This window comes from Oryctolagus cuniculus, chromosome 9 (assembly GCF_051225735.1).
Source record: "Oryctolagus cuniculus isolate XC-2025 breed Fujian yellow rabbit chromosome 9, ASM5122573v1, whole genome shotgun sequence".
Lineage (NCBI taxonomy): Eukaryota > Metazoa > Chordata > Mammalia > Lagomorpha > Leporidae > Oryctolagus > Oryctolagus cuniculus.
Window position 1 is genome coordinate 120,862,466 of NC_142875.1, and position 14,368 is coordinate 120,876,833.

Below are 14,368 nucleotides of genomic sequence, written 5' to 3' on the forward strand. Positions count from 1 at the left end.
AACTTACTATTCTTTGTTCATGTGTTATGTCACAATATATTAAACACTAACTACATAATTTTATCTCAGTATAATATAACCAATTCAGGCACCGTTTTATCTCAAAACTTACACAATATTGCCTTAGAATTTAGGGAAGGGATGATATATAAGACAAACTAGTCTGCTTAGAAAATTAGTAATTATAGAATGTTTCACCATTCATTCAAAGATTCTCTCATGCTTACCTCTGAAATGTTTGAGAATGAAGGAAATGTGGAAAATCCAACAGTTGGAGTAACATTATTATGGGGAGCAGGAAGACGATATTAGCCTAAAGACACGCTAATGCCAACAGACTCCTGCCCCCGCTGAACCACCTACACACAGTTAAATATAGATATTAAGGCAGAAAGCCATATTTAGCTTAATTCGGGGTTCTTTATGTTTCTTACTGACAGTCTTATGAGCTGCTCAGTTTCTTCTCTGAAAAGTTTGAGTGGTGGTGTCTCTAAGAGCTTGAAATTTTTAACTTTATATTCCTATTTTGTTTAATAAGCACTCTTTATAAGCCATCATTTCAACTATTAGTTCAAGAAAAGTAAGTTCTGTTACAACATTTCACCTAATTTTGCAAGACATTTTTTTAAAAACTAGTCTCCAACAGGCAAGGAAATTATCATCTACTGCAACATTAACTAGAATGAATTTAAAAATAGTAAAACATTTCATAAATTGGCATTTTCTTTACAATTCTTCCCAATGTTTTTCTTTTCATTAAAAAAAAAACCGTTGTAATTTTTTTCAAATTGTCACAAAAGTGATATACCTGCTGCACAGCTAGGTTATAATAACTGCACAGCAAGAATTTCCAACTACCATGCCCTTTGTTCAATATCTTTCTTTGCTCCTTGGGAGATGGTTATTGAACAATAATTGCGCATCTTGTTATACCTTATTACTTGAATGTTTTACACTCTTCTCGGTTACCTTATTACCACAGAGAAAGAGAGATGACGCAGGACCAAAAGCAAGTACTGACAGGCAGAAGTCCTCCTGGCTGTAATCAGAAGCGCCGACTCTGATAAATAGATCAGTGAAGACATTTGAGTCATATATCCAGGTCCTTTCGGAGTTCCTTCTCCTTCTTTTCCTGGATCCGGACATTTTCAGTAGGAAGGAGTTGAGAAGACTTGCATTAAGCAGAGAGAAATGAAGAGGAGAAACTTCATTTCTCACTCTGTGTCTAATTCCCTCACCATCCAAATTCTGGCTCCCATTCACGGACGTGATCATAAAACTAACATACAACACCCGTTGTTGTCCTTTCTACCTCCGAATTCTCAATTCTTTCTCCCTCACTTTAGTGAATTTAAGAGCCATGGTTAGCTTGCTCATTCTCTCTCTCTTGATCGCTCTTTCTCTCCTTCTTTCTGGACACCTCTTTCTCTCTTCTTCACCCCTTCCCTCTGGCCTGTCGGATTTCCCTTAACTCTGGTGTTTGGTGTGTTTTGTGTAACCTCACAGTTACATGGCAGAACACCCTAGAGGAACTCACCAGGCAGCAGCTAGGGCCCAGTCACCCAGCTGGTGGCAGTGCACTCCTTTTGCCTGCCCTCCCACACTGTCCTGTCTTCAGTGGAAGTCTTTTCTGCGGGGAGCTGCTGCCTGCAGTGCCGGTTTGAGTCCAGGCTACTTCATTTCTGATCCAGCTCTTTTCTGTGGCCTGGGGAAAGCAGTAGAAAATGGCCCAAGTCTTCGGGCCCCTGTATCCATGTGAGAGACTTGGAAGAAGCTCCTGGCACCTGGCTTTGGATTGGCTCAGCTCCGACCACTGCAGCCAACTGGGAAGTAAACCAGTGGATGGAAGACCTCTCTCTCTCTCTCTTTGCCTCTGCTTCTGCCTCTCTGCAACTCTGCCTTTCAAATAAATAACTAAATCTTAAAAAAAAAAAAAAAAACAATGATTAAAGGATGCCATCTTAACCTCCACTGTAATAGCTCTGAAATCACTCAGGATGACTATGTTGGTTTAAGTGAGTCCTGACAAATGGCTTCAGCTCATCAAGCAAGATGACAATTGGTTTTATAACAACTGACTTATTCAAATACTTCCCAAGTGCTTATCATGGGCCAGACAGTGGAACAAGACTAGAAGTTAATTGGTGAGAAAATTCAATACAATCCATGCACTCAGGAAGTTTATGGTCCAGAAGAGTATAAGCTCTGATTAAAGATACTAAGGTGATAAATATCAAGGAGGGTAATGTGGGGCGGGAGCGTACAAGTAGGACCTAAGCAACTATGGAGTGAGACAGTGATTTGATGACTTGGGAAGAGGCCTCCTGATTGCAAACAAAGTTGTAATAACTAAAGGCTTGTAGAAGCTAGTGCAAACATTTAGGGGCAGCAAGGGGAAACTGGTGGAGATTAAGAACAGCAGTCCTGGCAGAGAAAATGTATGCCGAGGTTTGCAGGTGGAGAGCAGTGTCACCCTGTCAGGGACCCAAAACTAGGTCAACCTGATTGGAGCACTGAGAACGAGGGTAGCATTCCTTCAAGGAGCTCCTTGAATCTCTGTCTGGAGCCCATCTTTCTTCTTACCTTATGCTATTCATTTGGCTTCAATGGACTTTTATGATGACCCATTAGGAAATGCTTTACAATTCTGTTTCTATACGTCAGACAGCTCCTCTGAACTCTCGATTGTTATAAACTACAGTCTACTCAACTCTAACCCCACACATTCAAAATGAGGCTCACCACCCTACCCTGAAAATTATTCTCCTTCCAGTGCTTCTTGTGTCTGTATTATCTTGTCATAGATCAGAAACTTGGAAGAATTTTAGACAATTTTCCCATCTTATTCCTTAGAATACCTAGTATCTATAATACCATGTTGAAGCTCTAATCCCCAATTGCTGGTAGAGCCACTGGGAAGAAATTAGAATTAGATTAGATCATCAGGAGGAGGCCCTCATCATGGGATTCATGACCTTAAGAGAAGAGCAAAAGATAAGAGATTCATTTCTTTCTGCTTTACTGTGAAGATACAGCAAAGAAGCAGCAATAAACCTGAAAGTAGATCCTCACTAGACTCAGTTCTGCTGATGCTTCCATCTTGGCCTTCCAGGCTGTAGAATTGTGTGAACTAACTCTTTGTGTTTCGGTCATTCAGCCTTTGGTGGAGTTGTAGCTGTCTGAGCGGTCTGAGGCATTCACATACCATAGCCACTCCACAATCTAGCATGTCCATTTTTTTTCTTACTTCTGTCTTGGGGTAGATCTCTCTACCTCTACCCTTACCACCTTAGTCTCGAAGCAGTCATCACCTTACTTGTAGACTATTGAAGACTCACCACTTGTCTACCCTGCATTCAAACCTGGCTTATGCCATCTGCTCCACACTGAAATGCTGAAATTCCTCCATAAATGGTAGATTCCTTGTATCCCTTTGAGATGAAGAAAGGCGGAAAGAAAATCACTCTCACCCTTATAAAAATAGCACAGGAGAATAGGTACATACGTGGTTTCTCAAATCACTTATAGAGCAAAGGTCACAGGGCAGGCAACAAACGTGAAATCCAGGAAGGACAGGTACCTGCAAGCAAAGAATAAGATGCTAGCACTACCTTACCTGGGATAGGTAGTACGGAGCAGTGTTCAGGACAATGCAGCTAAAATTTTTAATAAATTGGTAAAAACTATTGACTGGCATGAGGGTAAAACTCCTAGGGGATACAGGTTTATAGAGAATTGATTGCAATTGGCAGATTGACCTTGAACCCCACTGCATATTCACAAAACAGCCTATAGAGAACATCATTTATAGTATTGTGGGGTTACAAAGATACATGTACCACCCTCACCCACCCACCCACACCCACGCTGATACACACACCCTGCTCCTTCATCCCTGTCACATCTACTGAACCTTAAACTGGTCTGAGATGGAACATGCACCCACCCCTTTAAGGAACTATGAAAAATTCATTTCAATAATGAATTGACTAGATTATGTTTTTATTCTTGGTAGGAATGTGAGAGACTTCTAGTTAAAATGGACTATTTCTGACTTGCAGAACTATGCTCTAAAAATACAAGCTAACTATTCATAACTTCAAAAACAAACTCGTTGCAGCTAGGGGAAAGCAACAGACAAAAACCTTCTAGCCTGGGTTGGTGGCAAGGGTATGTGCTGTACCAGAAAGTATGGTTGGGAAAGGGCAGGGGTACAGAGAAGGGCACAGAGTTTATGCCCAGGGATGGAAAACTTTCTCAGACTGAGGGTTAATCAGAAAACCAGAGAGCAGTGCCACTCAGCTTCCCACATATGCTGGGCAGGTTTAGAGAAACAAGTAATAGCAGTGTACTGGCTTACGAGAACCAAGAACATGAAGAGAGACCCTCTCTGAGTAACAGACAGGAGAGACCTGCAACAGAGGTTAGAACAAGCAGTGAGGAAAACCTCTCTAGCCAACCTCCTCCCACTCTGTACACAAAGTAATGCCACAGGACTTAAGTGGATGATGTACTTACAACACCCACCACAGCAGCTAGCCTAAATCCTGTGCAAACGAAAAAACAGCCTCGAAATTGCTGATGACCTTGCACAAGGAAAGATATGCGAGGAAAAGCCATAAAATCTCAGCCTTTGGCTTCCTAACTATGATGTCCCCATAGCCACCAAAGACCACTGGCCTATAAAATAACAGTGAAAAGAAACAATGATGACAGACATAGGAATCTCTGATTTGAGTCAGACTCAGATATAACAGATGTCGCCACCACCAACACAGAGGATTTAAAATAATTATGGTTAATATTTTAAATGCTCTAATGGAAAATGTAGGAAACAAGTATGATGCTATCAATTATTTCAGTACAGAAATGGAAAATGTAAGACAATCTAATGAAAATGCTACAATAGCAAACAACAACAAAGATAAAGAATCATTCAGTGAGTCCATGAAGAGACCCAACAGCCAAGGGAAAAAGAAGAGCCTTGATGACCGCTATAATCCAAAGTTAAACACAAAAAAGCAGAAGTGAAGGGAGAACAAAACATCCAATAACCAGGCCGGCACTGTGGCATAGTGGGTAAAGCTGCCCCCTGCAGTGCTGGCATCCCATCTGGGTGCCAGTTCAAGTCTCTGCTGCTCCACTTCCAGTCCAGCTCTCTGCTGTGGCCTGGGAAAGCAGTGGAAGATGGCCCAAGTCTTTGGGCCTCTGCGCCCCCTTTGGAGACTGAGAGTAAGCTCCCAGCTCCTGGCTTCGGATTGATGCAGCTCCGGCGGTTGCAGCCATCTGGGGAGTGAACCAGCAGATGGAAGACCCCTCTCTTTCTTTGCCTCTGCCTCTCTATAACTCTGCCTTTCAAATAAAATTAAAAAATCTTTAAAAAATATCCAGTAGCTATTGGGCAATATCATGTTAGAGTCATAGCAAATGAAGAAAAGGTAAAAGAACTGCTTGAGAAAATAATGCCTGTGAATTTTCCAAAATTATTGGCAGGTACCAAACCACAGATTTTAAAAATCCCAAAATGCAACACACAGAAAGTGTAGACACTTCATGTGCAAACTTTTGAAAATTAAAGTCAAATAAATCTTGAAAGAATGGTAGAGGATGGGGAGACATTACCTATAGCAACAACACACAGATAAGAAAATGCAAAATATCACAAATTATGCAAATCTACAGATAATAAAGTAGGATATCTAACATACTGAGTAAAATACTCTCTCATCTGAGTATTCCATAGTCCATGAAAATATTTTCCAGAAACATGAACAAATTAAGGCTTTCACTGAAAAGCAAAAACCAGAATTATTCGCCATCAAACATGTTAATGAAGTTCTCCAGGAAGAAGGCTTATGATAACGGGCAATCTTTGATCTATACCAAGAAATGCTGTTCTCAAGGTGATGTAGGGAAATATGAAATTCAGTTTTTATGTTTAGTGCTCTAAGATATGGATTATCTAAAGCAAAAATAATGGTAGTACAGTATGTATTTATTGCATCTGTACAGGTGAAATATAAGACAATAACAAAAAATGGTAGGTGAGAATTGATAATGTAAGGTTGTAAGCTCCTTAACCCATTTATGAATCAGTATATTATTATTTTTAAGTACACTGATACCTTAAATATATTATAAATCCTGGGTAAACTACTAAAAAGAGTAGTTTTCAAACAATACAGTGGCGTAAGAATAATCCGTTCAACAAATGGTGCTAACAGAACTGAATGTATTTATGTACAAGAATGAAATTAGATCCATACCTCTCACCATATAACTAAATTAGCTCAAGGTGGATCAAAGGCCTAAATTTAAGACCTAAGACTATGAAGCTGCTGAAAGCAATGTAGGGAAAACACTCCAAGACATTGGTGTAAGGGACAACTTCTTGAATAAGTAAATAGGACTATATCAAAGCTAGTAGCTCTTGTGCAGTGAAAGAAATGATCAACAGAGTGAAGAGACAGTCACTAGAATGGGAAAAGGTATTTGCAAAACTTCTGACAAAGGATTAATATCCTGAAGTTATCAGCAACTTTAAAAAATCAAGTGATCAAATTGGAAAATGTGCACAGGACTTCAATAGATAGGTTTCAAAAGAAGAAATACAATGACCAACAGAAGTATGAAAAAATACTCAACATCATTAACCATCAGGGAAATGTAAATTGAAACTACGATGAGATATTACCTCACCTGTATCAGAATGGCTAAAACCCCAAACACAGAGCATTACAAATGCTGGCAAGGATGTGGACAAAAGGGAACACTTATACACTGTTGATGGGAATGCAAATTAGTGCATCCACTGTGGAAAAAAGTGTGGAGATTTCTACAAAAGCTAGAAATAGACTTGCCATACAACCCAGCAACCCACTACTGGGTACACACTGGGAATACTTAATCACAATGTACCTCTGCCACCATGTTTATAGCAGCACAGTTCACCATGGCCAAAACTTGGAAACAAACAAGGTATCTGCCATCAGATGAATGGATAAAGAAAACGTGGTACAGACACACAGTGGAATATAATTCCATTAAAAAGGAATGAAATTCTACCATTTTCAGAAAGATGGGATGCAACTGGAGGACATCACATTGAGTGAAACAAGCCAGACCCAGAAAGGCAAATACTGCATGTTCTCCCTTCTATGTGGGAGCTAAAATCTGAAAAACAAACAAAAAAGGGAGAGAGAAAAAAGAAATATCTGTGTGTATCAGCATTTCTGCAAATACAGCTTTGAAAAATCTGTTTTATAACTTTGTCAAAATAATGGTTAAGGATGTTTTACTACTATAGTTTTAGTGATTTGTGATTACTTTAAAATTTATTGTAGGTGGGTGAAATGATCATTTTTGTTGTTATTCCCACTAAACTAGGGTCTTTTCAATCTTTACTTTTTAAACTTCTTATTTGGTGTAGTAAGTCTTTTTACTGTAATGTGATTTTAAGATGTATTATCTCAAAAACTAAAAAAAATTTCAAAGGAAGAAGAAAATAAGAGGTAAGGAATTAGGGGAGGGATAGACAAAGGGAATATCATTGTATTCCTAGAATTGTATCTACAAATCACATTGAATCTGAAAAAACTAATTAAAAATTAAAATGAAAATTGAAAGAATAAAAAGAATTTAAGAGTGGAAAAAATAAAAGGAACAGTTTAAGAAGTATAAATAATAAGCCAAGAGCTGAGATGAAAGGAATCAGAAATCTAATAATCTAAAAGAAAAAAAAATGGCACAAAGCAGAAAACAAAGGCAGCAAGCAGAAAATAGCTTACAAGATGGGATATTTTAATCCTACTGCATTAATGATTACAACAAAAGTAAATAATGCAAACATATTGCACAAACAGCAGAGATTACAAATTTGATGAATGTAAACCAAATATGTGCTATATATATAAACTCTAAAGGTATAGATATTAGAAGTAAAAGAGGCTGGCACCGCGGCTCAATAGGCTAATCCTCTGCCTTGTGGTGCCGGCACACCGGGTTCTAGTCCCGGTCGGGGTGCTGGATTCTGTCCCAGTTGCCCCTCTTCCAGGCCAGCTCTCTGCTGTGGCCAGGGAGTGCAGTGGTGGATGACCCAAGTGCTTGGGCCCTGCACCCCATGGGAGACCAGGAGAAGCACCTGGCTCCTGCCTTCGGATCAGTGCGGTGCGCTGAGGGTGAACCAACGGCAAAGGAAGACCTTTGTCTCTCTCTCTCTCTCTCTCTCACTGTCCAATCTGCCTGTCAAAAAAAAAAAAAAAAAAAAAAGAAGAAGTAAAAGAATGAAAATAATTTACTACACAAACACTATGTAGCTATCATATCAAACAAAGTGAACTGCAGGACACAAAACTATTACTGATAACTGGGGCCAGCACTGTGGCACAGCAGGTTAAACCACTGACTGCAGCACCAGCATCCCATATGGGTATGTTCCACTTCTGATCCAGTTCCCTGCTAATGTACCCAGGAAAGCATGAAAAGATGGCCCAAGTTCTTGGGTCTCTGCACCCAAGTGGGAGACCTGGAAGAAGCTCCTGGCTCCTGGCGCAGCCCTGGGCAGTGCTGCCATTTGAGTAGAGAACAAGTACATAAAAGAGTCTCCTTCTTTCTCTCTCTCTCTCTCTTTTCATCTACTTCTCTCTCTCTGTAACTCTGCCATAAAAATAAATTGATAAATATTTTTTAAATTATTACCGATAATTGATAGGACCATTTTTAATGATAATGAGTTAATTCTCTAAGAGTCTGTAGCAATTCAAAGGTCTAATCATGTAACTGTAGTTTCAAAATACATTAAACAAACATAGATAAAGTTGAAAAGTTTTCAGTTGTGTTTGAAATCTTCAGCATTTTTCTCTCCTAGTCATTGATAGAAGAGAATGAATGATAAGGATACAAATGCCTCAAAAAATAGTATGAAACAATGTGAACTAGTTGACATTTGCAAAACACTACCCAACAAAAACAGAATACATATTCAAGTATATGAGGCTACTTCCAAAAGTGCGTGGGAAAAATGGAATTAAAAGGTAAGATTAAGGCAGGCATTGGGCTAGTGTTTAAGATTCAGTTGTGATTCCCATTTCATAACAAAATAATTGAGCTTGATCCGAGCCCTGGCTTCTGACTCCAGCTTCCTGCTAACGCTGACCCTAGGAGGCAGCAGGTGATGGCTCAAGTATTGAGTTCCTGCCACCCATGTGGGGAACCTGATTCAAGCTTCTGGCTTTTCCTGGCTATTTGGGGAGTCAACCAGTGGCTGGAAGTTCTTTCTACTGTTGTGGGCATTGAAAAGTTAACCAGTAGATGAAAGATTCTCTGTCTCTCTCTCCCTTTCTCTCTCTTTCTCCCCCTCTTTCACTCAGTAAGGAAAAACTAGGAAATTAAACAGCACACTTCTTTTTTTAAAAAAAAACTTTTATTTAATAAATATAAATTTTCAAAGTACTACCTTTGGATTATAGTGGCTTTTCCCCCCATAACCTCCCTCGCACCTGCAACCATCCCATCTCCCACTCCCTCTACCATCGCATTCTTCATCAGGATTCATTTTAAATTATCTTTATAAGCAGAAGATCAACTTGGTATATACTAAGTAAAGATTTCAACAGTTTGAACCCACACAGATGCACAAAGTATAGAGTATTGTTTGAGTACTAGTTTTACTGTTAGTTCTCATAGTACAACACATTAAGGACAGAGATCCTACATGGAGAGTAAGTGCACAGTGACTCCTGTTGTTGATTTAACAATTGACACTCTTATTTATGACATCAGTAATCACCCGAGGCTCTTGTCATGAACTGCCAAGGCTATGGAAGCCTCTTGAGGTCATCAATTCCGACCTTATTTAAACAAGGCCATAGTGGAAGTTCTACCTCAAGAGAAAGGTAGATGCTTCTTTGATGGCCCGTTCTTTTTGCTGGGATCTCACTCACAGAGATCTTTCATGTAGGTCATTTTTTTCATCACAGTGTCTTGGCTTTCAATGCCTGAGAAACTCTCCTGGGCTTATTAGCCAGATCTGAATGCCTTAAGGGCTGATTCTGTGGCCTGAGTGATGTTTAGGGCATCTTCCATTCTATGAGTCTGCTGGGTATCCCACTTCCCACTTTGACACTTAATACTATCTTTATGATCACTTATGAACTGAAATTGATCACTTGGACTAGTGAGATGACATTGGTACATGCCACCTTGATGAGATTGATTTGGAATTCCCTAGCACGTTTCTAGCTGTACCATTAGGGGTAAGTCCGAGTGAGCATCTGCCAAACTGTACATCTCTTCCCTCTCTTATTCCCACTCTTATATTTAACAGGGATCACTTTTCAGTTAAATTTGAACACCTAAGAATAATGGTGTGTTAATTAAAGAGTTCAACCAATGGTATTAAATAGAACAAAAAAAATACTAAAAGGAATAAAATAGTAAGTTGTTCCACAAAAGTCAGGACAAGGGCTGATCAAGTCATTGTTTCTCATAGTGTTTATTTCACTTCAACAGGTTTCCTTTTAGGTGCTCGGTTAGTTGTCGTCAATCAGGGAGAACATATGATATTTGTCCCTTTCGGACTAGCTTATTTCACTCAGCATGATGTTTTCCAGATCCTCCATTTTGTTGCAAATGACTGGATTTCATTGTTTTTTGTTTTTTGTTTTTTTTTTTTTTTTACTGCTGCATAGTATTCTATAGAGTACATGTCCCATAATTTCTTTATCCAGTCTACTGTTGATGGGCATTTGGGTTGGTTCCAGGTCTTAGCTATTGTGAATTGAGCTGCAATAAACATTAATGTGCAGATAGCTTTTTTGTTTGCCAATTTAATTTCCTTTGGGTAAATTCCAAGGAGTGGGATGGCTGGGTTGTATGGTAGGGTTATATTCAGGTTTCTGAGGAATCTCCAGACTGACTTCCATAGTGGCTTTACCAGTTTGCATTCCCACCAACAGTGGGTTAGTGTCCCTTTTTCCCCACATCCTCTCCAGCATCTGTTGTTGGTAGATTTCTGAATGTGAGCCATTCTAACTGGGGTGAGGTGAAACCTCATTGTGGTTTTGATTTGCATTTCGCTGATTGCTAGTGATCCTGAACATTTTTTTATGTGTCTGTTGGCCATTTGGATTTCCTCTTTTGAAAAATGTCTATTGAACTCTGTGGCCCATCTCTTAAGTTGTTTGTTTTGTTGTTGTGGAGTTTTTTGATCTCTATGTAGATTCTGTTTATTAATCCTTTATCTGTTGCATAGTTTGCAAATATTTTTCCCATTCTGTCAGTTGCCTCTTCACTTTCTTGACTGTTTCTTTTGCAGTACAGAAACTTCTCAGTTTCGTGCAATCCCGAGTGTTAATTTTGGCTTTGACTGCCTGTGCTTCTGGGGTGTTTTCCAAGAAGTCATTGCTGGTGCCAATATCTTGCAGGGTTTCTCCAATGTTCTCTAATAATTTGATGGTGTCTGGTCATAGATTTAGATCTTTAATCCATGTTGAGTGAATTTTTGTGTAAGGTGTAAGGTAGGGGTCTTGCTTCATGCTTCTGCACGTGGAAATCCAGTTTTCCCAGCACAATTTATTGAATAGACTGTCCTTACTCCAGGGATTGGTTTTAGATCCTTGACCAAATATAAGTTGGCTGTAGATGTTTGGGTTGATTTCTGATGTTTCTATTCTGTTCCATTGGTCTATCCATCTGTTTCTGTACCAGTACCATGCTGTTTTGATAACAACTGCCCTGTAATTTGTCCTGAAATCTCATATTGTGATGCCTCTAGCTTTGTTTTTGTTGTACAAGATTGCTTTAGCTATTCGAGGTCTCCTGTGTCTCCATATGAAATTCAGCATCATTTTTTCCAGATCTGAGAAGAATGTCTTTGGTATTTTGATTGGTATTGCATTAAATCTATAAATTGCTTTTGGGAGAATGGACATTTTGATGATATAGATTCGTCCAATCCATGAGCATGGAAGATTTTTCCATTTTTTGGTATCCTCTTCTATTTCTTTCTTTAAGGTTTTGTAAGTCTCATCATAGAGATCTTTGACATCCTTCGTTAAGTTTTTTCCAAGGTATTTGATTGTTTTTGTGGCTGTTATGAATGGGATTGATCTTAGGAGTTCTTTCTCAGCTGAAGAATTGCCTGTGTATACAAGGCAATTGATTTTATATCCTGCTACTTTGCCAAACTCTGCTATGAGTTGCAATAGTCTCTTAGTAGAGTTCTTTGGACCCCCTAAATAAAGAATCATATCATCTGCGAAGAGGGATAGTTTGAGTTCTTCCTTCTCAATTTGTATTCCTTTAATTTCTTTTTCTTTCCTAATGGCTCTGGCTAAAACTTCCAGAACTATATTGAATAGCAGTGGTGAGAGTGGGCATCCCTGTCTGGTACCTGATCTCAGTGGGAATGCTTCCAACTTCTCCCCATTCAATAGAATGCTGTCTGTGGGTTTTTCACAAATTGCTTTGATTGTATTGAGGAATGTTCCTTCTATACCCAATTTGCTTAGAGTTTTCATCATGAAAGGATGTTGTATTTTATCAAATGCTTTCTCTGCATTTATTGAGATAATCATATGGTTTCTCTTTTGCAGACTGTTAATGTGGTGTATCACATTGATTGATTTGTGAACATTGAACCATCCCTGCATACCGGGGATAAATCCCACTTGGTCTGGGTGGATGATCTTTCTGATGTGTTGTTGCATTCTATTGGCCAGAATTTTATTGAGGATTTTTGTGTCTATGTTCATCAGGGATATTGGTCTGTAATTCTCTTTCAATGCTGCATCTTTTTCAGGTTTGCGTATGAAGGTGATGCTGGCTTCATAGAAAGAATTTGGGAGGATTCCCTCTTTTTCAATTGTTTTGATTAGTTTGAGAATTGGAGTTAGTTCTTCTTTAAATGTCTGGTAGAATTCAGCAGTGAATCTATCCAGTCCTGGGCTTTTCTTTGATGGGAAGGCCTTTATTACTGAATCAATTTCTGACTTGGTTATGGGTCTGTTTAGGTTTTCTATGTCTTCATGGTTCAATTTAGGTAGGTTAAACAACAGACTTTAAATAACTGACAGATCAAAGAATAACTCTCAAGTGAAATTAAACAACATTATGGACTGAATGTAAATGGAACATATCAATAATTATGAGATGTAGCTAAAGCAATGCTTAGAGAAAATTTTGTACCATTAAATTTTCATAATAAAAGTCTCAGTTCTTTCCCGTCTTGCAAGATGGCAGGTGCAAAAGCTCCGGCTCCAAAGCTGGATGCTACAAAGAAATCTCCAGCCAAGAAAGCCGATCATGCCCGCAGCAAGGCGAAGAAGAAGACCCTCACGGAGAAGAAGCCCAAGAAGGGGAAGCCCCACTGCAGCCGAAACCCCGGCCTGGTGAGAGGGACTGGCAGATACTCCCGGTCCGCCATGTACTCCAGGAAGGCCCTGTACAAGAGGAAGTACGGGGCTCCCAAGTCCAGGATTGAGAGGAAGAAGAAGAGGGAGAAGGTGCTGGCTACCGTCACGAAACCAGTTGGTGGCGACAAGAATGGTGGCACCAGGGCGGTCGAGCTTCGCAAAATGCCGCCCTACTACCCCACCGCAGATGTCCCTCGGAAGCTGTTGAGCCACGGCAAAAAGCCCTTCAGCCAGTACGCGAGGAAGCTGCGGGCCAGCATCACCCCTGGGACCATCCTCATCATCCTCACGGGGCGCCACAGGGGCAAGAGGGTGGTTTTCCTGAAGCGGCTGAGCGGTGGTTTGCTGCTCGTGACTGGGCCTCTTTCCCTGAATCGGGTTCCCCTGCGTAGAACACACCAGAAATATGTCATCGCCGCCTCCACGAAAATGGACATCAGCGGTGTGAAAATCCTGAAGCATCTCACCGATGCTTATTTCAAGAAGAAGAAGCTGCGGAAGCCCAGACACCAGGAAGGCGAGATCTTCGACACGGAGGAGAAATATGAGATAACAGAGCAGCGCAAGGTTGATCAGAAAGCTGTGGACTCGCAAATACTGCCGAAGATCAAGGCTGTGCCGCAGCTCCAGGGACACCTGCGGTCTGTCTTTGCTCTAACAAACGGAGTTTACCCTCACAAACTGGTATTCTGGTTTCGGAGGGGAAGCTCATTAAATAACGAACAACAACAACAAAATAAGTAAAAGTCTCAAAAGAGTACTCTAAGCTTTCCCTTTAAAAATTAAATAATGAAGAGAAAATTAAACTCAAAATAATCTAAACCTCTAAGAACAAAATGAACTGAAAATAGAAGAATAATAGAAATAATCAATGACATTAAGGGAAATTTCTTTAAAAAATACTAACAAAATTAATAAACCACCTGGCACCCTGACCAACCAGGATATAAAGACAC

The 14,368-nt window shown here is 39.8% G+C and overlaps 1 long non-coding RNA gene and 1 pseudogene across 1 annotated transcript in view; both read left to right on the forward strand.

Annotated features, from left to right (window-relative positions):
* Positions 1 to 14,368, forward strand: part of LOC149124743 (uncharacterized) — a 59,395-nt gene that overhangs the window by 2,684 nt on the left and 42,343 nt on the right. The window lies entirely within an intron of this gene.
* Positions 13,233 to 14,156, forward strand: LOC100339811 (large ribosomal subunit protein eL6 pseudogene; annotated as a pseudogene).